Raw genomic sequence first — 27,324 nt, forward strand, 5'->3', positions numbered from 1 at the left:
ATTTTGCCAAATGCATTCCTTTAATTTAATTTTGTAGCCATTAATTTTGTAACTCTGCCACAAACATGCAATCAATGTTTCATCTGATGCTAGGCCTTCATCTGATAATAGGCATTCTTCTAAAACTGGTTATTTATAATAACCAGCATATTTGTAATAACCAGTTATTATAAATATGCTGGTTATTTATAATAACCATCCACAAATACATAAAACAGGCATGCACCAAAATTGGAAAAAGGCCTCTGTGTACAAAGATGAAGTTCAACAAAATTTAAAATGTGTGGTAAAGCAATTCCTGGGTTGGATGAATGGCATCTAAAAGAGGCTGGTAGGTTTGTGGCTCCAAGAATTTAGATTTTAATCAATGTAATGTACTTCCAACTATCTAGTTCATTTTTGTTTGTTTGTTTTTTGCATTTCTTCTTGCTCCCTATGAAGACTGTATGTGTCTCAGAAAGTTGCAGAAAAGAAAAACTTTCACAAGATTGGTTTTTTTAAGGACAGTGCAGAGAAAACTATCTCAAAAAAAAAAAAAAAAAAAAAAGAGAAGAAAAAAAAAAGAGAATTTTTTTTTTGTTTGTTTTTATTTTTGTTTTTGTTTTTGTTTTTCTTCCAGACTTTAAATAAGAACAGAAAGTATGGAAAAGGTTATGTTAAATATATATATATATATATATATATATATATATATATATATTACAATGAAAAATATTTCTTTTAATACAACTTCCAAAATAACAGTACTACAGTTTCTCTTCTTCTCTGTTTCAAAACTAGCAACATTTTCCACTGTAACTCATTCATATTATAGTACTTCATATCAAAACATTTCTTGGTATGATTCTGCTACCGTGATAGGGTGATATGTATGTGTTATATGCATAAGTATCATAATATTCCTGACATATTCCACCCAGGAGGGGAGTGGCAAATAACAACATTTGAAATCTATATTAATATTACCATATCTAAGACAAATTTTTGATGAAACATGAAAAATTTCCCATATTTAATGTACAGTAACGGTCTAGTATAGATGTCAATTTTTTAAAATGTGTAAATTGAAGTGCAATTAATTTCGTGTGCAGAACAGACCTATCTCTAATATTAGGTACATTTTTGATTATTCAAAAGTAAATGATTTTATATTTACTCATTTAGTAAGTATCCTGTTTATCTCTTCCTATTTTCTTTTCTAAAAGAATATCTGCACCATAGTATCTATTGCAAACTGACACTTCAAATGTGTCCAGTTCAACTTTTCAAGAAAAAAGAACGTGTTTTCTTCATTTGTTCCCTCTTCATATAATTAGAACTTTCAGAGAATGTACACATTTCTAGTTGTACACAATAGAAAAAGCTTAGAGGCTAAGAAAACAAAGCAAGTTGTGACTAATCAAAGATACAGATTTGATGACAATCAAAATACAAAATGTCTAAACCTGAGAGCTGAACATCGAGTTAGGTTTCTTTGTTTTAATTTTTTTTGTTTGTTTGCTTGTTTGCTTTAAGTAAAATACTGACTTCTTTCAGACATTTGAAAAAAGCACTCTGCAAACTGTTTGTAATATTTCAGCTATTCTTCTTCATCTAGAAGATGAATTGAAATCACCCTGCAACTTTGTTATCTAGAACATAAAGTTTTCACTTTTCACAGGAAAATTTGTACAAATGTCCTTCTATCCAGGCCTCTTGATTTAACGACATGATTTGGCATTCATCTGGAGACAATAGTGTACCCTGGCACTCAAGATAGCATTAAAAATAACATTTTTAAAACAAAATTTCAAGTTTTGAATAACAAAAAATGTTGTTTTGATCTGATGATCAAAAGAGGCAATTTTAACATTATGTTTAGCACGATGAGACATCACCTTTAACAATTTCTGTAATTCTGGGCTCCAAAATATAAAAATAATGTTAAGGGCCTTGAAAGTATTCAGAGGCAACAAAAATGGTAGCAGAAATGGAAGGTATGTCTTGTGAGAAGACTCTGAGGACATTTGTGTTGTTTAGTGTGGAGAAAGGGATCCTGAGAGATGAATTCTTAGATCTCAACAGCTTCCTGACAAGGGAAAGTAGAGGGAGATTTCAGGATCTACTCTCAGAAACTGAAGACAAAACTCATGAGACAGACACAAAGCTACACCAAGAGAAGTTAGGACTGGAAATTAGAATAATTTATTTACCATAAGCTTAAACAGGATACTGGAAGAGGCTTTCTAGAAAGGTGACTGATGCTAGAAGCCTCTGAGCATGCAAGAAGCATCTGAATAATTTTTCTCAGTAATGTACACTAACTTTTTGTTAGCCCAAACGTAATCAGGCAATTAGACTTGATCATTGTAGCTCTCTTTCAACTGAACTATTCTATTCTATTCTATTCTATTCTATTCTATTCTATTCTATTCTATTCTATTGTATTCTATCCTATTCTATTCTATTCTATTCTATTCTATTCTATTCTATTCTATTCTAATTCCATTCTATTCTGTTCCATTCTGTTCCATTCTGTTCCATTCTAATACCAGTCAATGTAATAATTGGAAGCAGTCTCTTTTCCCCTAAAGCTTTTATTGCTCTGTGTATCAGTTCACATAGTTTTTTGTTTCGAGTCTTCTAACTAGCTAATTTCTTTTGTGCACATTTCTTTTCCCCACATTGTAAATTTAACTTTTAGTTATGAGCAACATTCATTTGCTGTCTGTCTGTAATTTAACCATTAGTATATCCATTGATAGTCCTTAGTTTGACTGAAGGACCAATAGTGAATGCCTTGCAATTCTCAGCACATATGCTGTCCACTGATTTTATTCCAGGTAACTGAAATTTTCCATTTTTCATAGAATCATAGAATCATAGAATCACCAAGGTTGGAAAAGACCTAAGAGATCATCCAGTCCAACCGTTCACCTATTACCAATAGCTCCCACTAAACCATGTCCCTTTCTGCCCGAGAGCTGGGCAGAAAAAAACTGGATGAGGTTTAACAAAAGCAAGTGTAGAGTCTTGCATCTGGGGAGGAATAATTCCATGCACCAGTACAGGTTGGGGGATGACCAGCTGGAGGGGAGCTCTGCGGAAAGGGACCTGGGTGTCCTGGTGGATGACAGGTTGGCCATGAGCCAGCAGTGTGCCCTTGTGGCCAAAAAGGCCAATGGCTTACTGGGGTGCATTAAAAAGAGTGTGTCCAGCAGGCCAAAGGAGGTGATCCTCCCCCTCTACTCTGCCCTGGTAAGACCTCATCTGGAGTACTGCGTCCAGTTCTGGGCTCCCCAGTACAAAAAAGACAGGGATCTCTTGGAAAGAGTCCAGCGGAGGGCCACAAAGATGGTGAAGGGCCTGGAACATCTCTCCTATGAAGAAAGGCTGAGTGAACTGGGTCTTTTCAGCCTTGAGAAAAGGAGACTGAGAGGGGACCTGATCCAGGTCTATAAATATCTAAGGTGTGGGGGGCAGAATGGCGAGGCCAGACTCTTTTCAGTGGTGAGTGGAGACAGGACAAGGGGAAACGGCTGGAAACTGCGGCATAGGAAGTTCCGCACAAACATGCGCAAGAACTTCTTTACAGTGAGGGTGACGGAGCACTGGAACAGGCTGCCCAGGGAGGTGGTGGAGTCTCCTTCTCTGGAGATGTTCAAGACCTGCCTGGATGCCTACCTGTGCGACCTACTGTAGGGAACCTGCTTTGGCAGGGGGGTTGGACTCGATGATCTCTGGAGGTCCCTTCCAACCCCTACAATTCTGTGATTCTGTGATTCTGTAACACAACATCCAGCCTTTCCTTGAACACCCCCAGGGTCGGTGACTCCACCACCTCCCTGGGCAGTCCATTCCAGTGCCTGACCACCCTTTCTGAAAAGTAATACTTCCTAATGTCCAGCCTGAATTTCCCTGCCGTAGCTTGAAGCCATTCCCTCTGGTCCTATCACTAATGACACGAGAGAAGAGGCCGACCCCCAGCTCACTACAACCTCCCTTCAGGAAGTTATAGAGAGCAATGAGGTCTCCCCTGAGCCTCCTCTTCTCCAGGCTGAACATCATATGGCCTGTGTTCCAGACCCCTCACCAGCTTTGTTGCCCTCCTTTGAACACGTTCCAGGGCCTCAATATCTTTCTTGCAGTGAGGGGCCCAAAACTGGACACAGTACTCGAGGTGCGGCCTCACGAGTGCTGAATATAGGGGAACAATCACCTCTCTGCTCCTGCTTCCAACACTGTTTCTGATGCAAGCCAGGATGCCATTGGCCTTCTTGGCCACCTGGGCACACTGTCGGCTCATGTTCAGCCTAGAATCAATCAATACCCCCAGGTCCATTTCCTCTACGCAGTCCTCCAGCCACACCGCCCCAAGCCTGTAGCGTCACCTGTGGTTGTTGTAGCCGAAGTGCAGGACCCGGCATTTGGCCTTGTTGAAACTCATCCCATTGGCTTCAGCCCAGCTCTCCAGCCTGTCCAGATCCCTCTGTAGGGCCTCGCTACCCCCAGGCAGATCCACACTTCCAGCCAATTTGGTGTCATCTGCGAATTTACTGAGGGTGCACTCGATGCCCTCATCGAGGTCATCAATAAAGATATTGAAGAGGACGATATGTATATGTTCATATGTTCATAATACGTTCATATGTTCATAATATGTTCATAATGTAATGAAGGTGTTCTCTGTTTTGAAATTAAACACAACTGTGTTTTATTATTATTATTATTTTGGCCTTAAAAATATAAACTATTTATGAATGCAGAGAATAAAATCATTCCTTTCATTTATCAGGACACTTTAAACACATTTCATGCCTCACGTCACCCATTACTACATAGCAAACATCTCTGTACCAATAAATACTACTTTTTATCTGTTCACTGAGGCATTCAACCACAAAAATGGGATCACCTTGCTTATTTAGCCGTCTTAAAATCAGACAGTTAATATAAGATAATAATGTTAAACAAATTAGTAAATAGTAAGTGGTAAGTATCTTTAGACATCCATTCATCCCATCCTAAATTAGTGTTTAAGATAGCAGGATGATTTTTGCAGGAGAGCTTTCTGTCTTTTCTGTCTCACCATTTATTTAAAGGGTTGTTTGATAACTATTGCAGACATTTACTTAAATCATAGATGGCTGAATGTAAGTAATTCCTACACTACAAGTAAATAAACAGCAATAAGAAAATTAAATACAACCACTCAAATTCATTCACCATTCTAAGGATTTTACTATTCTAATATTTCACATATTCTCATTCATGTGATACAGTGATTTTACACCAGAATTTTCTCTCAATTTTTTCCTAGTTTTTGGTATTTTTTATTTTTTTATTTTTTTAACAGGAAGGAATACCAGTCCAGCAGAAGTCATTTAACAAGATGTGAATTAAAATCTTCAGCTTCTTTCATCTGTAATGTAAAGAAACAAATGTAATTCAAACAAATAAAGAACAGACCTAAGAGGGGTTCTAAGGACTATACTGGAAAAAACATCTTATGCAAATCCTCCAATTATCAATCTAGTTATGATGAAAAAAAGCTAATGCCCTGTTTGTCTAAATAGATAAGTAGGAATAGGTACTGGTTTAATATTTATTTGTGATGTGGGTACAACAGATTTTGTGTTTTTGTTTGTTCTGTTTGTTTTTTTAATACTTAATGCTCATCATTCTAAATCAATTACGAAAAATAAGGAAGATGCAGAAAAGAATCACACAAAAAATATTTAAGAGTTATGGGTAATTCCTTACAGTGAGACATTAAAAGAACTTTACCTTTTTACGTTATCAAGAAGATTGAGAGGTGATTTGATTATAATGTTTAAGTACCTACATAGGCAAATAGCACTAACTACTAAAAAGCTTTTTAATCTAGCACAGCAATGCATAACAAGAGATGATGTCTGCAAATGAAGCTAGACAAATTAGAAATAAAGTAGAAATAAAGCACAGTATTTTATAACCATGAGAGCAATTAACCAGTGGAACAAACTGTTTAGGGGAGGGGGGGAAAAAAAGGTGATTTTTTTTTTTTCCTCTTTATGCCTCTAAATCAAGCTTGAATGCTTCTCTGGAAGAATAAACACTTCTTGAAGTTGCTAAGTTTTGACTGATATTTGAAGAGAAGAGCAATGTTTAGATAAAACCAGGAAAATCTTTCATTAGTCTTGATGTGGAGATATTCCATTGGAAATAATGAAGTCACTTTTAATGATCTCACTGTCTCTTCTGTCTTTAGAATCTGTGAATCATGCAAATTGTAAACAAAGCTTGCTCTCAGGCAGGTAATACAGCCAAAGCTACACTGAATACAGTAGATCTTGAGCCAGGGACCTAAGTCCATTTGAGCAGAACTCACTGTTCTATCAGAGACCTACATTTTTAAAATAATACTGTGTGAAAAATATCTTCTGTTACCCTGTTACCCTACCTAGATTTCAGACAGTTTCCTGTTCTCCCCTGAGGCAAGCTTAAGAACATTTTAAGCTCAGAGAGACTTGGCAGCATTGCTGGGAATGATGTATAAACTGCATTCCTACTTGTGCGCATCTCCTGCATCCTGATATATAGTGAAATTGTAATCACCACAGAATCACAGAATCACAGAATTGTAGGGGTTGGAAGGGACCTCCAGAGATCATCGAGTCCAACCCCCCTGCCAAAGCAGGTTCCCTACAGTAGGTCGCACAGGTAGGCATCCAGGCAGGTCTTGAACATCTCCAGAGAAGGAGACTCCACCACCTCCCTGGGCAGCCTGTTCCAGTGCTCCGTCACCCTCACTGTAAAGAAGTTCTTGTGCATGTTTGTGCGGAACTTCCTATGCTGCAGTTTCCAGCCGTTTCCCCTTGTCCTGTCTCCACTCACCACTGAAAAGAGTCTGGCCTCGCCATTCTGCCCCCCACACCTTAGATATCTATAGACCTGGATCAGGTCCCCTCTCAGTCTCCTTTTCTCAAGGCTGAAAAGACCCAGTTCACTCAGCCTTTCATCACAGGGGAGATGCTCCAGGCCCTTCACCATCTTTGTGGCCCTCCGCTGGACTCTTTCCAAAAGATCCCTGTCTTTTTTGTACTGGGGAGCCCAGAACTGGACCACAATGCAGCATTGCAGTAATAGAAATCATTACCTGAAAATCATCAGAATTTTGCTTTTGAAATGTCATTTTAAGTGTCATGAAATGTGTCTTCGCCTTATATTTTGATATTGTGTATTTTCATTTACACTGAGAACTTAAGCTATTTGTATGACTATAAAAATACAAAGAATGTGGGTCCAGAGGAAAACAAAACAAGACAAAACAAAACATTTTATGGCTATTTCAGAGAGGTGAAGGAGGAGAAGGGACCCAAAAGGAAGAAACGAAGAACAAAATTCTAGTAGAAAATGTGCTATTTGCATCTGAATGTACTCCAGTTATATGTCCAGCTGAGCAAAGTACATTTAGTTGCATACTTAATACACTAATACATAATACACTATTATCTGCACATGTGTCTTTGTGCAGTAGGGTGGTGTTTACTTGGATTTTTTCCCCGTACACTGCAGTGACTCTTTTTGACCGTCTGGGTAGGTACAATGCTGAGGATACATGAAAGCATAGGTTTCAAAAAAGAACCAATGTATTTGTGATGAATTAGATGAATACTATTTTTGTTGTTATGTTTATAATTTTCTTTCTTTCTTTTTATTCTTTCTGATCCTTCTCCCTTGCTTTGGAAGAATAGTCATGTCTGAAAGCCATTCTCATATCCACATTTCCTTGCATAATTTTGTTATTATATTGAATCCTAACATAGAAATTTCTCTGAGATGCTTCTGGCCTTTGGGGAAAAACAAAGAGGAGTATGGGTATTTTTTACTTCCAGACCAATTCTGGCTTTTCCTAATATTGTTAGGAATTGTTAAGTTACCATTACAGCTCTGAGGTTTTAAGGATTCTCGACAACTTCAGCTCTAGTTTTTACTCTAGTCTTTAGGATATATCAATAGGTCAAGATGACAGCCTTCAAAATCATTGATAGATATACAGCAAAGGAGCCATGAGGAGACCATACAACAAAGAACCTTTCAATAATTATATCAGCTCAAAGTGAAGAGAGGTTGCATATCACCTGCTCCAGGACATCCATGAGTAACATGGTGAGATTTGTGATCATGAATGGTCAGTGTAGAATAGCACAAAGTGAATTTGCACATGAGCATTTGTTCCTCAGAATATTCAGGAGAGAAGCATACGGCAAAAGACTTTCTCTTCTTCTCATGAGGTACTGAGAAATAGCCAGAATCACAGAAACACAAAGTGGCCAGGACTGGAAGGGACCTCAAAGATCATGAATCTCCAAACCCCCTGCCATATCCAGGGCCACCAACTTCCACATTTAATATTAGACCAGCATGCCCAGGGCCCCATCCAGTCTGGCCTTGAACACCTCTAGGGACAGGGCATCCACAACCTCTCTGGTCAGCCTGTTCCAGCACCTCTCCACTCTCTCTGTAAAGAATTTCCCCCTGACATCCAACCTAAATCTCCCCTCCCTCAACTTAAAATCATTTCCCCTTGGCCTGCAGTTATCAACCCTTTCAAAGAGTTGATTCCCCTCCTCTTTGTAGGCTCCCTTTAAGTACTGAAAGGCTGCAATGAGGTCACCCTGCAGCTTTCTTTACTCCAGTCTGAACAAGCCTAGCTCCCTCAGCCTGTTTTCCTAGGGAAGGTGCTCCAGTCCCTTGATCATATTTGTGGATCTTCTCTGGACTCTTTGTAGCAGCTCCCTGTCTTTCTTGTACTGGGGGCTCCAGATTTGGACACAGAATTCCAGAAAATGCTGACCTTGATTCCACTAGTTAGATTATCTTGCCTTTCTCTTGGGGAATTTATCTATTTGAGAGAAAACAAAACAAAACAAAATTAAAACAAACAAACAAACAAAGAAACAAACAAACAAAATCTCTTATCTGCTAACAAGTAAATATTTTGCAGGCTTTTCACAGAAAGTGACAAACCAAACTGCAAATATTTTGGATATGGTAAGGAGAAAGAAAACAAATTCTACTTCTTCCAAGCAAAGATAACTTACAGAGAGTTGATACTGGAATTCTCATTTTTAGTGGACTGGAGTAAGATGCAAAATTTTCTCTAATAGAGCTCAACAGCCCAGTCTCTATCAGTTGATGACAGTTCAGCTCTTCTAATATAGTTTTCTCCAAATGAACAGAAGATTAGATCTCTAAAAAAATGTTCATGGACTATTTTGGGTATAAAAAATAATAATAATAATAATAATAAAATTGAAACATTAAGACTTAAAAGAGTTAATTTGAAAACTATTCTGCCTTTTGCTGGAGATACATTTTGTCCAAATGAGGAAGGACAGAAAGAAATCTAGAATGAGAGGGAGAGCTAATTTCATTGTTGCCTAGAATAACCTTCACATTGTCCATGACCAACCAGAGCTAGACACGCAGGATCTTCAGCTCTATTGCCTATTCTTACACCTCCCTCCTTTCTTTTCTGAGACCTTTCCTTGTACCAAAAGAGCATACTACCAGCAATTTGGGAAACCACTTCTCTTCAACTAAGAATGGGAAACTACAGCAGAAAATAACAACAACAACAATAATAATAATAATAATAATAATAATAATAATAGTAATAAAATCCTTCAAATGCTGGGCTATTAAGCCTGAATAATAGAGATGATGAGGTTGTTTCATCTGTGGAAATCATTTCTGGATAAAAATCTTGATGTGAAACTTTGCCATGGACAATTTAAATCCCACAGACTGTAAATATGCTTTCAGCTTTTAGTGTTTCATTTGGGTCTTACCTATAAACATGAATGTCCTGAATATACTCTTCTGTGTTAATAAGATGTTTAAGGAACTCAGCAGCTGAAATTTGGAATATGCATTTCTAAAATCGAGCAAATAATTTAAATATAAAACTGACAAAATGCAGAATAATAAAGAAAAAAAGAAAAGTTTTTTGAAAACAGTATCTAAATAAGTAAATTGAGCATAGAGATTAGGAATGCATTTTATAAAATAGAATAAATGTTTTTTACAATATTGCTAGAATATGCATCTCAGTCAACTCTTGGAGATCTTATGTACTAGATATCAACCTGAAATGAAAACCCGCATAACCCCATATTTGACCATTCACTTGCAATTGCCTTTGTTTTAGTGAGAAAGCATTGGTTAGCAAGAGATTTTACTTATCATTCATTTATTTATTTAAATTACTTCTACAAGGCCGAGTGAATTCTGGGAAGTGTACCAGATTTTGTTTCCCAAGAGGCTCAAATTCTCCTGTTGATTTAAATAAAAACTAGTAAGAAATTGCCTCGCTCAAGTTGCTATATTTCCCCCACTCATGCAGTAACACATAAAAAGATCTAAAAATAATTTTTCCTTAAATTTCAGTTTCTAGGCTGAGAACAAGAATTATACCAAGTAATTTCTGCGTAAATTGAATTCAACTGAAATTTAGAGGGGTTTCTTCAAAGAAAGAAACTGAGAACACGTGCTTTTCCAATCTACTCCTCTGCTTCAGAATGATAGATTCTGAATTCTACATCCAGATATAGAAATAGATTAAATTAAATATTATTTTTTTTCCCCCCTCCCTCCTCCCACCCCAATTGTTTTTTGAATAAAAATTATCATTTTGGGAGTCCATGTTCCTTATACTAGACTATATAGAGGACTTCGTCCTGCCTTGGTTCTGCATTTTGAATTTTCCATTTCAACATTACTAGAATAAGAGAAAATTATCTCCCAGAGAGGGCAATGTTCCAGTTAGTAGATTAAAATAAGAACTCTAAATATGATCCTATATATCATCCTGAATGCTTTGCCTTTACTTTTCAAAACAAGTGATATCAAATACTGACAAGTATTAACATTTTAATGCTTGCCCACCTTTATTCGATTCTTCCAATGGTTCCTTTATTTAACAAGGGCAGCAAAAACAATGCTACATTTTTATTACATAAAGTGTCTCTTTTGTGTACATAAAATGGCTCAGGTTTCCTGATGATTTCCCCCACCCATCATGTAACAAAATTATTATTTTAACTGTCTTCTAGAAAAACTTCTTGTTGATCTGGGATGTTTTTCTAAAAATCAAACTGTTCTTCCTTGTGATAAGAAAGGAACAAAGTTAAGTTAAATATAATTTACCTTTAAAATCTCCATACATTTACAATGATTTGGATGATAACTAGTGAGTTTTCACATAAACAAAGCCAAAAGCCAAAAAATAAGATGCATGACAAAAGTTTCTTCAAAATCTTTAAAAAGTTATTCTCCAGATTCACGTGTTATCTAAGTTAAATACGAAATAACAAATAAATAGCAAGAAGTAGAGAAAAAATTAAACAAAAGATGGATATTTCTGCAATTCTGGGTTTTGTTTTTGATTTGCTTTGTTTATTTCTCCATCTCCAGATATTCCTTCTTTCCAGATTTCTCACTTAAAAATCACAAAATTTAAAAGAGAAAGAGGAATTATTTTTTCTTTTTTTCTTTTTTTTAGCAGAAGTAAGGTTGCAGCGCTGAAAGTTTACAAATATCCCAGAATATTGGCAGTCCACCCAGATATTCAAGGTCAAGTTTTCAGTGAGCACCTGCAAAAAAGATAAAGTTTCCCAACGAAACTCTCTGAGAACAGACAAAGATTCGTTCTAAAAGTTAAAAAGCAACCTCTATCCGTATTCTCCACCAAACATGTCAGCATTTTTTGGGCTGGATCAGCTCAGTTCTGTGACTAGCGGGGCAGAGGGATTTCACAAATCTGTACCTCTGGAAAAGGGAAACAGGGGACCTGAGAATAATTAAAAACAGCAGCAACGATCTATGGAGAAACAAACTAATTTACTAAATATGGAATTGGAATGCAAGATAACACACTATAATATAATATAATACAGTATAATTAGAATTGGAGCTAATAAATCAAATAAAGTGAGTGATAGTGCCCAAAAGTGGAAAGGCCTTAAACTAGTGCTGTGAGATGCCTGTGGTTGGGATGAGCAGCAGGGAGGAGAGTTGAAGAAGGGATGTCAGGTGACCCACTAAGGCCTTATATCTGTTCCCCTTGAGCAGGAATCGTAACAGAGCAGTGAACGCTCTTCTGGAGAATGTAGTTCTTCTCCTGTTCCAGACAGGTGCCTGAAACTGGAGCAATAATTCTTCAACTCCCAGTGGTTTGGAAGACGTTATGATATAGAATTCTGATAACCAAAAATCACAATATCATGACAACTACATAATCATTACTGGAGATAATATATAGCACAGAACCTAATTATTATTCTTCCGCAGGATATAATCTTCAGAATTGCATAACTTGCTTTTTTAATTTCTCATGCTTTATTGTGTTTTTTTCTTTCTTGTGTTCTGCTCAAAGGCAGGCAGTCTGCCCTTGGCCAGAATACTGCTGAGCACAGTAACAAGTGAAATCATTTAAACGGAGGATAAAAACTATAATGGATCTGAGATATATTGGTTTATACTAGTTTAGAAGAGGTTCCTGGTGACTGGGGCAACAATACAATGAGGAATGCGGCCAGTAGGGCACCAACAGCTATGTCATCTTGGCTCATATAATTTTGAGCTAAGAATAGTGGTTACTATTTTATCTTCAGTTTTGGTTATTTTTGGGTTACTTGCCCATGTTTTCAGACAATCTGATCACTCCTCCTCTTAAAAGGCTACAGCTCCTCTTACAGACCTACCACTTTGTTAAATTATCCTTATAAATCATGTAGATCTTTAGGTGTTAAACTATGCAATTGCACAAGTTTAAGTAAAGCTTAACACATAACAGTCGCTGTGTCAATTTACTGCTGCAGCTAATAAGTTAAAATCAGATCAGGACCAAACAAGAGAAATTCAAGCAAAATCTGACAGGAACTGAGGTGTTAAGTTACTGAGGTAGTACAAACTTTATCCTAGGCATGTCCAACCCATGCCCCATGGGCCACATGCAGCCCAGCTCAGTTTGCACATAGGCCTGTGCCCCCTGCTGCTGTGACATCATGGTTCTTCCCCACCAAGCAGCCCTGCCCAGTCCCAGGACACAGGGAAGGAAAGAAGTACTGACAAATATTATGGCACTATGCTTAACTGGCAAGGAAATTATGTAACTTTTCAAATAGTACTATATGAAAGAACATTGTATATAGAAACTGTACTTCAATCAAATATTGTCACTTCAATCAAATATTTAAAAATAAAGTAAAATTCAAATGGACTCTTACAAAAGCTATTATGTGATAGCAAATCTGACTTCAAAAAGATCAAAGCCTTTTCCTGATGGTAAATTTGTCAAGTAATGTATGGAAAACATGACATATACGAAATGTCCTGATTTAAAAAAAAGAAAAAATAAAGGTGTTTCCAAAATCAGTTTGTTCCACCAGACTGTAGCCAGGTAAGATAAAGAAACAGGAAAATTGGAGTGTAAAGCTGCTAGTTTTTGTTGTTGTTGTTGTTGTTGTTGTTTTTGTTTTTGTTTTTCCTTTGGCTATAAATGAAAATACTGAAGCTACTGATACGGCTCAAATTGCCATTTTCATCAAAGAGTCTGATAAGAAATACAATGCCACTGAAAAAAAAAAAAAAAAAAGGTTTCTTTGGTGCCATTGAAAGACGCAGCTAAATCTCTTCATTTGTGTGAAGCAGGACGAAAATATAGTCAGACGATTTGTTTAAACCTTTGTCAACATATCTGACATAGCTACTGATGGTAAAAAAAAAAGGGCCCTATAAAATTAATTGAAGATGATGCAATTACCACCTGGATCTCAAGTTCGTTGAAATATCTCTGCATCAGACATCAAGAAAATTTATGTGCAAAAGCTTTAAAAATAGATAATGTCATGCAAATCGTCACCAAATTGCAAATTTCATAAAGTCCAAGGGACTGAATCATTGCCAGTCCTAGGAATTCATTGAAATATGAATGCTGATTATGGGGTGATCATTTACTTTTCTGAAGGAAGTTGCCAAGCACCTAAGTTTGGGTAAAATGCTAGAAATACTTTGCAAAGTGAAATCAAGTCCTTTATGGAAACAAAAGGAAAATTTGTGCCAGAACATGAAGATTAAAAATGGCTCACAGATTTAGCATTTTTTGTGGATTTGACTGCTCATTTAAATGAGTTAAGACTCCAAAGTGAAAATCTCTTTATCTTTGCTATGTTTCAGACAATAACAGAGTTTAAAATGAAACTTAAATTAATGATGTGCTCAAGTTATGGGACATAATTTCAGACAATTTAACACATTAGATAAATACAGTCCCATTGAAAAATATGCAGCTGGGGTTTCCATTTTGATAAGAACTTTGAAAATAGGTTTCAAGATTTAAAAAAAATAATAATCATAATCATTTTTTTAATATTTGCAACTCCATTTTTAGTGAACATATTTCTTGCAAATTTTCACATGGGATGTATAGAGTTGCAGTCGTTCATTCAACTCAAAGATAAATTTGGTTTTGTCTCTACCAGACTTTCATAAGTCCTGTTACCAGAGAAAAATATTCTCTGCTTCAGTCATGATTTATTCATGTCAATGATTTTTGGCAACATGTACATTTGTGAACAATTATTGTCAAGTATGAAATATGGGAAGAGTAATATTTCACCAAAGATCTCTGATGAACACCTTGAGAACTCACTAAGATTGGCAGCCACGGCCATCAAATCAGCCTGGTGCATTACATTCACAAAAAATAAGGTCAAACATCAATACTAATTTTATATTTTTGCTGCTGCCATTTTTTTTTTTTTATGTTTTAATAAGAATGAATAAATAGAAGTTTTGTTTCTTATATATATTAAGTTTATTATTTTATATGTAGCTCATATCAACTTCTGTTCACTCAGTGCAGCCCAGGCATGTCAAAACTTTGGACAACAATGCTATTGAGCACCTGTTTACCATCAAGTGTTGCAGAAAGCCACATATTTCCAAAATTTTTTGACCAGTTCTGACAAAGATAGCTGAATCCCCTGCTACTATTTCAGGACGTCTCAAAAGAAAGTAGGAATGTACACATGGACAACTAGTTTGAGTGCTCATTTTCTATTTAGTACACAAGGTTCTTGTTTCTTTTTTGCTTGTTTCTTTGTTTGTTTGTTTTTATTTGGTTGATCAGGTTTTTTTTTTCTTTTTTTTGTTGTAGTTTTGTTTTTGTTGTTGTTTTCCAGGCATTATGCTGTTCTCTCACCTTTAAGCATTTAATGTTTATGCTATTATTATTTGGAATTGGTTTTAAAAAAATTAACATCATGCTTACTTGCAGTTTAGATGTGTGTATGTTCCTTGGGAGTTCACTTTCTGAAATAAAGGTGGTTCAAACAGGCATTTAAATAATAAATATTTAAAGAATGAGTAGTAATCAACGGGTAGCTACCTTTGACACAACTCTATTTTGTTACTTCTATTCTAAAAGACTGTATAGACTAAAACAAATAAACTGAATTAGATTGTCAATCTATGTCAAGTGATAATCTAGAACGTGAAAGGAACACATATTTCACAAAATATTAAAATTTGCAATTCTAGAATTACAAAGTTCATATTAGTGTCTAGACTGTCATGTCAATTTCTGCCCAAGGCATATGATTCTATCTAGCACTTCTGATTAGCACTTTTAATAAACAAACAAATAAATAAATAATTTACCTTACCTGCTATTCATTCTTTAATGCTGCTTCAAAATAGGGAAAGATGAAAGAAATAGAGAAAATTTCAGAATAAAAAATTAAATAAATTAAAAAAGTGTTTAAGTTTACTATATGTTTAGTCTTTCTAGCAATTGCAGGAACAGAGCATGTACATTATGTGAGTATGACATGTTGTTCCCAGAGCGAAATTTTGTGTTCATGTCAATATTAAACAAAAGTAATTAAAGCAGGAAAACAAACAAACAAACAAACAAACAAGCAACTACAGGGACAAAATATGATAGCTACTTCTAAAAATTTCTTTTTTTCTTACTCTAGTCAAAAATACTGCAAGCCTTTTACTTAGCTTCTTTCCGTATTATGCCACTGTCTAAAGTTGGTCTCTTGTCTAAAGTTGGTTGGTCTCTTCCCCCTTTGCCTACAACAGTAGAAGGATTTTGTAGATGCTTTTAATATTTCATATTGATTCATAAAAGAAATGCAGCCTAGAAATCCTTTCTCATGTCTCCAAGGATCTCAACTCTGATATCATTGGAAATATTTTTGTACACAGGAGGAAGATGACACAAAATAATTAGGACACTACAAAAAATATGCTAGATTCAGAGTTTTTAAAGGCTTTCCTCCCCCTTTATTTTCTATTTTTCCCCCCCAAGAAATATATTTATTTTAATTTACATTTAGATTAGGTTCCCAAGCAACAGATGGAAGGAATTTAAGTCAATTTGCAATATGAGATAGTCATTCCAGTCAATGAAATTAAAAAAAAAAAAAAAAAAAAAAAAAAAAAAGTGGCTTCTTTTTGGACAATTGTCTTCAGAATAATATGTATCATGGAAAAAATATATGTATATATCCAGGGCCATATGGGTCTTAGCAGCAAGTACAGAAGTAGCGAGAAATGCAGATAGAGAAACCTTACACAGATTTATTTAAAATCTCTTTGGAACAATAGCAAACTCACTGGCAAAGCTAAAATCTCTAAATCAAGAAATTCTGGTTTTTTTTTGTTTTTGTTTTTGTTCTTGTTTTTTTTTTTAAAAAAAACACAACACTTATTTTGATTAAATCAGGATTGTGATGGGTCTCTGCCTAAGCTATAACTGACTTTCTGAATCTGCTGGCATGCTTCAGATTCATCTTTATGAAATGCAGATAGCTACTCATGAGCCTGGATCAAAAACTGCTCCATCTCAGGTTCCTTTCAAGTCAGTAGGAAAAGATAAAAACCTTTATCCAGTGATTCAATGTCCTTCAAAATTCAGTTCATTCCTGACGCAGACCATTACCTTCCACAGACTATAGTATTCCACAAGCTGCTCTCTAAGAATAGAAGAAAAATAATAATGAATATTAGCTACAGTATTCTTTTCTATCCTGTCTTTCCTTAAGTGTATCACTGTAGAATGAGATAAGTCATATTTAAAATGGATCAGAGATAATAAAAGCATTCATCATGGCTTCTTAAGGACGCTCTCTTCAACCCTCACTGATCATGAATAATAACATTAAGCAAATAGCTTGTCACAGGCAACACCACACTTTCATTTAGCCGTTCAAATGAGCAATAGCAGCACTGACTTCCTGCGGTTCTCCATAACACTACAGAATCTCCTGGAATATGAGACATGTACCCCTGGCAGCAGGAAGGGTCTTAGGCCTCCTGCAGATGGAAATCCACCTTCTGTTCCAAAATGCTTCTTGAATCTCATCTCATGGGCTATCAAAGTAGTCACTGCACAACTTCTGCAAACAACCTTTTCTATACATCTCCAGCCTCACTGTCAAGAAATTTTTTCAATATGTAAAGTAAATTTTCCCTGTTGGATTTTAAAATATTTCTGTCTTTCCCAGGGTATCATGACTGTGAAAAATAAAGGTTATTACTTTCTCTGAAGACCGTAATCGTGTCCTCCCTGGGAATTCTCCAGGGCTGAGCATCATCCATTCTATCTCTTCTCCTAGGTAAGGAATTTTAGACCTCTGATTGCTCTCATTCCCCATCATCTCCCCAGTTTCCCATATTTTTCCTTAAAAGCAACATTTAAACTGGACAATATTCTTGTTGAGATCCAAATTTGATTATGTTTTGTAAGGATGGCTTTTGATCATGCATCTCAGCGTAATGTTTACACCTGTTTTGGCATTGTCATATCACTGGAAATATTTATTTAATGTTATATGAGAAAGTTGTGAATTAATATTCTTATTTCTGTTGTTTTGCTGTCTGAGCAAGATCTGTGTCCTGTATTTTCATAACTGTTTGCTCTATGCATTACAAACTGTGTTTGCTTCTATTAAAGAGAGGGATATTTTTTAGCTCTTATCTCAAATTCATGTTCACTCTGAGCTGTAATCGTGTGCTATCTCTTCGGTTCTGGTGTCATCTACAAATTTAACAAACATGCTCATTCAAATCACTAAGAAAAATATTGAATAGAACTAGATGCAAATAAATAGGAAACTAGACACATTGCTATACAATCAGAAGATGAGAAAATTAAGAAAGACAAACTCTAAAGTTTACTTTTCCCTTTCTGCTCTTATTGGATTACTTATAAGCTGTGACCTTATAAATATTAATATATAAAATTCCATTAGATGACATTCAGTGCTGTATGGCATAGTTTCCAGGTTCTGCTGGACTAATAAAACCCTGATATGCACTGCAAGGGACTTCCTCTTTGCAATTCTTTTAACCAGCTCTTAACACAGTATGTAAATTGTATTTGTTTATATTGCCAATTTACCTCCTATTTAAATCACACTGGAATTTGGCCTGTTGAGTTTGTGCTAACCTGCCTTGAAGGATTTGGCCTACACCAGAGATGAGGAGGGAGGAGGGAAGAGGAGAGAAATTAAAAATGAACTACTTCTCAAAATTTTTACACATTAAAAACATTATCTAAGATAAGCTATGTAAAAATGCTTTTTAAAATTTCTAACGCATTATCCATTTTATACACTTATTTCCAGAGGGTTAATTAGTATGTAATTCATCCAGCAAGAAGAAAATAATTTCCTACCAATGTTGAATTTGACACAGTTTCTACATATACATCACATTGTCATTACACCTGAACTTATTTGTCTGATTTTACTTTATTTTATTACGTGGATACTTTTAAGGAACTCTCACACACACAGAAAAAAAATCAAAAGTGTCAGTTCATAGAATCTTAATATATTCAAACTTGTTAAAAATATATATTAAGTTCACTAACAGATACTGCATTGGGTGGTATTTAGTGTATCTCTTGGATGCAAAACCTCTAACAATGTTCATACTCTAGATTTTCCTTTTTCTTCTTCATCTGCGCTTTGACTTTCAGCCTTCACTAATTTTATTAATCTGCATCAGTCTTGTTTCTTTTCAAAGCTTTTCTTAATAAAATAGTTTCCTTGTGTTAGAAAAGCAAGTCAACAAATAAAAGTATTTGGGTATTACTTGTTCATTCTCTGTGAACAGAATGTGTTTCTGACTCACAGTGAGATCTGCATCTGGAAATGGACTTTTCATGTATTGCATCTATAAGGTAGGGGTCCACATTTCTGCCTCCAGCTTCAGCCCTCACAAAAAAAGAGCCAGCTTCTGTGTTTCTATGAGGCTCAGGCTATACAGTGCTGTGACAGAAGAAAGAAAGGGTTGTTATTAAATAACTGGTTTTCAAATGGAGAGTACACAAACTAATTTGTGGCATTCACGCCACCACCTCTGGAGCGCACACTGCAGGGGCTAGAGATCTCTCCTCGCTCTACTCGTGATCTCTCCTCATTAGGACCATTGCAACACAGACACCAATGTGGGGATGCTGCAAAATGGTGTTTATTATATTCAACGATTCCTTATATACCTTCTTTTGTCCACTTGTCAGAATCTTACTGGTGGATTTCAGTCCACGTCACCTAGCACTGGTCTTGCCATTAGTCCCTCTTGTTTACATCGTATGGCAGCTACCTCTAGGTGGTGTCCATCTTCTTCTTTGTTATCTTCGTCCTTCAGTTCCTTCTTCTTGTTTATCTTCTTCCTCAAGGCCAACAGACACACTGTTCCAAGCACGTACCATGATGTTACACAACTCCAGCACACGTTTATCATGAGACAATCCAGCTGCCTGCACCATGACAGCCTGAATCCCCGGTTAGCCTAACAACAAACCCTATGCTAATTAACCTAGATCCAGGGGTAAAATGAGAATCTCACAAATAGTGATGTAGAAATTATCCTATTCTCATTCCTACTCATTTGGGCAGAGAAGTAAGAAGTCCAACTTTGAAGGGCATGATGAAATTACAGATAGAAAAATAAGCACTGTAACCTGAGTAGTGCAGTTACAAGGTAAGAGACCAGAAGTAAAATCCCAATGAAAATGAAAATTTTCTGGACAAAACTTCCACAAGCACAAACTGTGATGGAAGAAATGAAAATATGACTCAGAGAAAAAAACAGAAACAGATAAACTGAAACCACAGGCATGGAGTCAATAAGAGTAAATTTAATTCACTTCCAGAATTGTCCTATAGACCAATAGTTGTTCTTTTATCCTGTGAAAAGAAGGCAGAAATAGTGAGAAATGATTTTCTTACAAGGACTTAAATGATCCCATACTTCATGACCAATTGATGTACTAGTCCATAATACTTTGCAATGCCACTCAGATCACTTCTGTGTGGGAATCAGAATACCAGAACCTGAAGAAGTTCAACAATGAATAACTCACAGGTCAGAAAATACTATCCACATCTTCTCTAAATGAGGAATTCCTCCATATGATTGGTGGATACAGTCAACCCAAAAATCAAGCTGAATTCAATTTCCATTTTATTTTTCAACTCACCATTAATAAGAAAAAAGGACATTCTAAAGCTTAGTCTAGGGCCACCATAGCAGAAGAAGAACAGAAGAAAGCAGAAAAAAATAATAATAAAAAAATGAGGATATATATATATATATATATGTATGTATGTATGTATTTAATAAAAACTTGGAAGCCTGAAAAAAATAAGATTTTTATTTTTAAATAGATCATAAAATTGCAGTATCCATAATTTTGGGACAACAGAGGTTTTCAAGTGTCCCTTGTGGTATCAGGATCAGTACAAGAAACAACTGAGTTCTGTTTATGTACCAGCAGCAAGAAGGCAGGAAAAAAATACACCCCAATGAGATTAAATTTGCTGATGATACATAACAGAGTAAGGGAAAAACAGTCAACATACCAAACGGAAAGACAATAGTAAAACTTTGAATGAACAAAAAAGATCTTGTGTGTGATTTATACTGTTTAATATGGAAAGAGGTGAGGCAGTAGATAATGAAGTTAAATAAAATGGCAGAAATAAGAAAAGGAAATAAGAAAAAGGAAATAAATTCCTATAGACATCATACCACTAACATCACAAAAAAGGAAATCTCCAGTAGAGAGTGGAAAAACAACTTGAAAGCATTAAGAGTAATTGAGAAGCTGTGTTATATACCACAAGAAAAAAAAACGCAAATGTACTAATGAGATGGGAGAGAATTCTGTGGATGTTTTTCCAAGTCCACTCTTTATGACAAGCACCAAAGTTCACTACAGTTTACAAATCTTGGATGACTGATTACTTCAATACAACTGATCTCCCAGATAGCAGTCTTGATCTGACTATTTCTTATTCACAGCTCACTCAAAACTGAATTAAAAGTGAATCTAGGAGAAAGAAAACAATGTGAGCTTTAAGCACAAAATACTTGCTTCATTGTTTCTGCAAACTGAAATTCCTCTCATTTTCCCTCTCCCTTATTTTAATCACATATTAAAAAAAAAAAAAAAAATGACCTTTTTATTCCTCTTTTGTTTCTTTTATTTGTGTGTATATATACTAACATATCTAAAAATGCTTACAATAACAAGATGTCGTTCCCATGTTGGATTTTGCAATTAATCTGAAAAATGTTAAATTATCCTTTTATCTAAAGACAATCACATCATTCTTCTCCCAAACAAGTGAAAAAGATACTGTCTCCAACTCACATGCCTATGTGTATTGACACTAGCTTTTAGCCAGTCTTTCCACCCAAATCCACCAACCTCTCCCACCAGCACAAAGCAAATAGCAGCACAGATATAATCTCAACTTTATCAACCTGACTGAAAGGATGTCCTTTGCCAGCATGCACACATGCTGGTTTCAAAACCAACGCCCATTTAGCTCTTTGTTTGAAGACATATTAACCTTGATTCCTTACCGTCTTTTTGTTAGAAAAGCCAGAAATCTCAAAGAGTGATGGCTCCAGTATTTGTTACATTTGTTACTGGCAAATGACATTAAAATTTCTGAAGACAAGTGAACATCCTAAAGATTTTCAGTTCACCCAGTAAGCCTGATAGTAAAATATGATTAAATTCTGCAGAATAAGTGGAGCTGGCATTAAAATTGATATATTAAATGCACAGAACTTAGAATGCACAATTGATCCTGGCAGTCAGAATTTCTTACAGATTTTTATTTTATTTTTTTCTGAATAAACTTGTTCATTAATATTAAAGCAAAATTTGCTTTTACTGAGCTGGAATTTTATTACATATATTTATTTATTACACAACATTGACTATTTTTCCTAGTCTTCTACATAAACATTTTCCCAAATTGCCTTACAAAAAAGAAACCTGAATAATGACTATATCTTATAGGATACAGAAAGGAAAAAAAAAAAACAACAAAAAAAAAACAGCTAAAGACAACAGACAAGACATCGCCATACACAAATCTCTGGAATTTCTACTGAGCTTTCTTTCTTTTAACGAATAGGGTTGTTTTGTTTTTTTTTTTTTATTTTTTTTTTTAATTTTTAATGAAATTATTGCTTATTTAATCCATGAAATCCATACAGAATGTTACACTGCATATTACCTTCATCATTCCAAAAGTAGTGCTTTCTATTTATTTCCATGGAAAATACAACAGATACTGACTCAGTCCAATTTATAGGAGGAGAGGAGGTTCTTTTAAGATATGTTTACCCAATTTAGTGAGATTAGAACACAATGGGCCAAAAATTAGCCCAACCAGCTTATTACAAATCCTAGTTGTTTAGGGAGATGGGGAAGGGAAGACAAAAAGATACTAAATAAAAGCAAGGACTCTTTGCAGGAAGCAGGAGGGAGATAGTCACCACCTTGGATCCAGCGTGGTTCACAATTCAGTCATTAATCGTCAGTAGTGGTGGTTTGTCGGGCATTGTTGTTCAGTTGACAATGACAACTGTGACTGACTTTTCAATGACAGTACAAACTTATTTGTAAGTCCAAATCAGTTGAGTTAGCTCTATTTGGAGTGGCAGCTTCTCACTTCTGGATCTCAGTAGGAACTCTTTTTGTTCCCATCTTCTGGGCCTTGCTAGCAGATAAGGGGGAGCAGGGAGGTGCCAACTTGTATCTTGTCTTCAAGATTGCCTATAATTGCTATCCCCAATCTCCCATAGCAAGCTGGAGTTATTTGGTCACAGGACAGATCTTCTGCCAGTAAACAGCCCTGAGCGCTCTCTTCCAAAGGCAAATAGTTCCAAATAAATGCTTTCAAATGTAAAATTGTCCACACAGCGATGCTGACAGCCACATGACAACACCCACCTCTCATCTCCTAGATAACTCAGTCTTATCACAAGAAATGCCTTGGAAAGCAAGATTTGAGCCAAAAACAAAGAAGGATTCATACAGATACAATGAGAACAGTAATTCTGTTTGATAAGACAAAATCTCAGTTACAAAATCCTATTTTTCAACATAGTATTTCAACATTGTTAGCTCTGTGTTTTCACCAGCGATGGACGAGAGGCTGCATGTCATGCTTTTCAAAACCTGCACCATTGTAATTAACATGCTGCTGCTGTCACCACTGCTGAAATACACCATCCACTGTCTCACTGTGCTCACATCCACTGTTTATTCTCCATAAATGTTCAGTAAGCATCAGTGAGTAGCAATGGATGCCATTTTTTGGATGAATTCAATAGCACATCTTTGCTTCATATACTCTTTCATGTCAGACAGTATTTTGTCAGACTGCCCTCTGCATGCATATGTTACATGGCAAGAAAATGTAATGGAATATTGGCAGGAAGGCTCTACCTCTACTGCCATACAACCATTTACCTCTGACATACTGGGTGAACATAATAACATAGGAAGTGTTACTTTCAGAGCAGCCCTCATATAAATCCATCCCATTTAACTGCCATCTGAAGGAATCAAACAGTGCAAATGTAAGAAATAAGACATTGGATAAAACAAAGCTTTTATTTATCCTGGCAGTAGTTGGTGTTTTGTTTTTATTTTATACAAAATAAAAATGTACAAAAATATAAATACAATACAATATAAAAATATACGAAGTTGTGGTAGGTGTTAATGACATCCTGTTAACCTATTTTGCTCTTCCTTCTCTTGCTCATCTTTAATGTACAGAAACAAAATCTTGTGAGTGTTAATTCCAAATGTACTGCTTTAGCTCTGTGAAGCAGTATATGAGTATTCTACTTGAAATGATCATATTACTAACAAATTCTAAGCAAACATCAATCAAACAAGCAAACAAACAAACAAAAAAAAAAAAAAGAAAGAAACACCACCACCAACAAATAACCCTCCCTGTGGCAATACTCACTGTTCATACAAAATTTGACAGCAAAACTGGAACCATTTCTGAGGGTGTCTCGCTCCAATTTTTAGGAGGCAGAGGAGGTTCTTTTAATATCTGTATACCTGGCATGAGATTAAGAAACAACAGTTCAAATGTTGGTCCAACCAGTTTATTACAAATCTTAATTAGGGAAATGAGGAGGGGAGGATGGACACTATTATGAATTAGGGTAATGGGGAAGGGATGGAAGGCGATAGAAAAGATAGAAAAGAAAAGGCAAGGGGTCCTTATAGGAAGCAAGAGGGAGATAGTCACCACCATGGATCCAGTAATGTTGTCAGTCATCGATCTTGGGTAGTGGTGGGTCATTGGGCATTGTTGTTTTGTTGATGACAACAACGATAATGACAATGGTGACCACGTGATGATGGCCCCTTTTCAGTGCTTTCAAAGTGGTCGAGTCAGCTGTCTTTGGAGTGACAGCTCAAATCCAAAGTGGTTGAGTCAGCTCTCCTTGGAGTGGCAGCTTCTGGCTCTGGGATCTCAGCAGAAACTGCTTTGTTCTCATCTTCCGGGCCTTGCCAGCGGATAAGAGGGAGCAGGGATGCCTATCTACATTCTGCTTTTCACAGGGCGTGATGGTATCTTCCCCAGTTTTCCCATACCAACCTGAAGCTATTCAGTCATAGGCCAGATCTTCCACCAGTAAACACTCCTGAGCACTCTCTCCTGCTCTTCTCCAGAGCACTCTCTTCTGCTCTTCTCCAGAGCAAGCAGCTCTGGAGGAAAGTGCTTTCAAATGTTCCCAAAGTGATGTCGATTGTCACATAGGAGCACCCATCACTTGCCTCCTCAACAAATCACTCAGAGTCTTATCACAAGAAATACCTCAGGAAGCAAGCTTTGAGCCAAAAAACAAAGAAGGAGTCTCACAGAGGGGAAATTCTCCAATCAGTCAATTTTTTTACTAGTTGAGAAATAAAGCAAAACAAAGCAAAAATAGATCAAGAGGAGTAAAAGCAAGGAACACCTTTTCTCTAAAGATGTTTGCACCTTCCACCTTTCAACTTGAAACTTAACCCTGCTCTGAAATTCAAATAAAAACAATTTAGCATAAATATCAAGACAAATGCACATACAAATACTCCATTTTATACTGAAGATATAGAACAGCGGTATGATACCTTATATCTTTAAAAATATTAGAGAAAAATAGTAAATTTCTGACACATAAATATGTCAGTGAAAGCCATAACCTGCATATTTTGCTCTAAACACCTTTAAGGATACTATGCCCTTTTTTCAGATTCTCAATAGAAAATTTTCTATTTTCATTGTGTATGTTAATATAGATATGACTCATATGATAAAAATATGATAAAAGCACTGATAAAAAATGGATAATAAAGCTTAAGATATTTTTAAGTTAACTTTTTATTTTAAGAGAAATTGGATACTTAACCTGTTCAGACACATTTATAGATTGCTAGTCATCTATTTATAACCTTGGGCATTTAAATGACATTTAATATACCATTGTAAATTTGGTTGAATGAATGTAAGCCAAAGCATGAGAATGTTCACTTTACTTGATAAAGGGTCAACCACATGCTTTAGTGTTGGCCTTGCATCAGAAACTTTGCTCTAAACTTCTAAACATGTAAATGAAAAAAAGGAATAAGTTCAACCACAAAATTAAAAACAGAAACAAACAAACAAACAAACAAACAAACAAAACATTCCTGTAGCCATTGACTCTTATAGAACCTCTTGCTCAATGGTTTCCACTACAATGTCCATGACTTCAGTTAAGATATGAGTATCTTTTTCTAATTTCAACTCAGTAAATATGAGAAAACAGAAATTAACTGTAAAAGACAGAGATGGATCAAAGCACAGAAGTCTAGAGCAATTATGTTTAAGCTAATTATTACAACAGGAGAAAGTGATGTCCCAGTCTCAAAGATTAATTCCTCTATGCTTGAATATGGGAAAAAAATACAGCAAACAAAATGGATACCACAGGCTCAGATTAAGTAATTACTAACCAGAGTATTTAGTTTTTAGTATATAATGAAAAGACTGGCACTCTCTGCTGTTGATTTTCAAATGCCTGCAAACCAAGGCTTTAGACTGACTTTGAAGAAAAAGTTACTTATTTCCCTGTAGAGACCCTGTAGAGACTCCAGAGACTTGCTTTCTGATTTCTGTTTTGTACTTTCTGTGCTTCTTTTGATGTTGTCGTTGTTTCAAGTAGAAATTGATCATTTTATTTAATATAATAATATTAATATAATATTAATATAATATTAATATTATATTAATTTTTTTCTTACAGAAAAAAAGATATATATACGTATATATACATATATATACACATATATAAATATATATAGGGATTTTAGATATGGTAGTCTAGCTCTAAAATATCTGGCAACATTTTATCTCACTCCCTGAAGTGCAAATCGTAACTTTTTTTTGGCAATTTCTCTCCTAATTGTATTTCTTATCAATTTTGTAATTTACCAGTATCTCAAAAAATGCTGTTAAAATGATTAAAAATGATGAGAATGAAATGAAAAAAAATATATTTATGTGTACGTTGCTTTCAACTAAACATTAATAGGAAAAATAAGATGACTTTTTACATGTTTTTAAAGCAGAAAATTTGGTAGCAGTTTATACAGAAAAGAAAGAGGGGAAAAAAAGGAATTTCTCAATTAAGTGCAATGTCTTCATTCCAAAAAGAATTTAAGTCCCAGTGTAATTTGCCTGAGACTCTAAGTCAGAGGATTCTTCTATTCCCTGAATACTCACTTTAGCTACCACTTAATACTGATTTAACAACCACAAGAATAACTTTACTGTTTAAATATTTAACATTCAATTCAAATGTGTAACAGCACTATGGAATTTGGTTCACGGTTTCTGACACAGAGTAGCTTATAGAAAAAGTGAAGATATATAAGAGCAGAATTCATGAAGTCAAATGTACAAAATGAAATACTATTAG

Source organism: Lagopus muta, chromosome Z, assembly GCF_023343835.1.
Source record: "Lagopus muta isolate bLagMut1 chromosome Z, bLagMut1 primary, whole genome shotgun sequence".
Classification (NCBI taxonomy): domain Eukaryota; kingdom Metazoa; phylum Chordata; class Aves; order Galliformes; family Phasianidae; genus Lagopus; species Lagopus muta.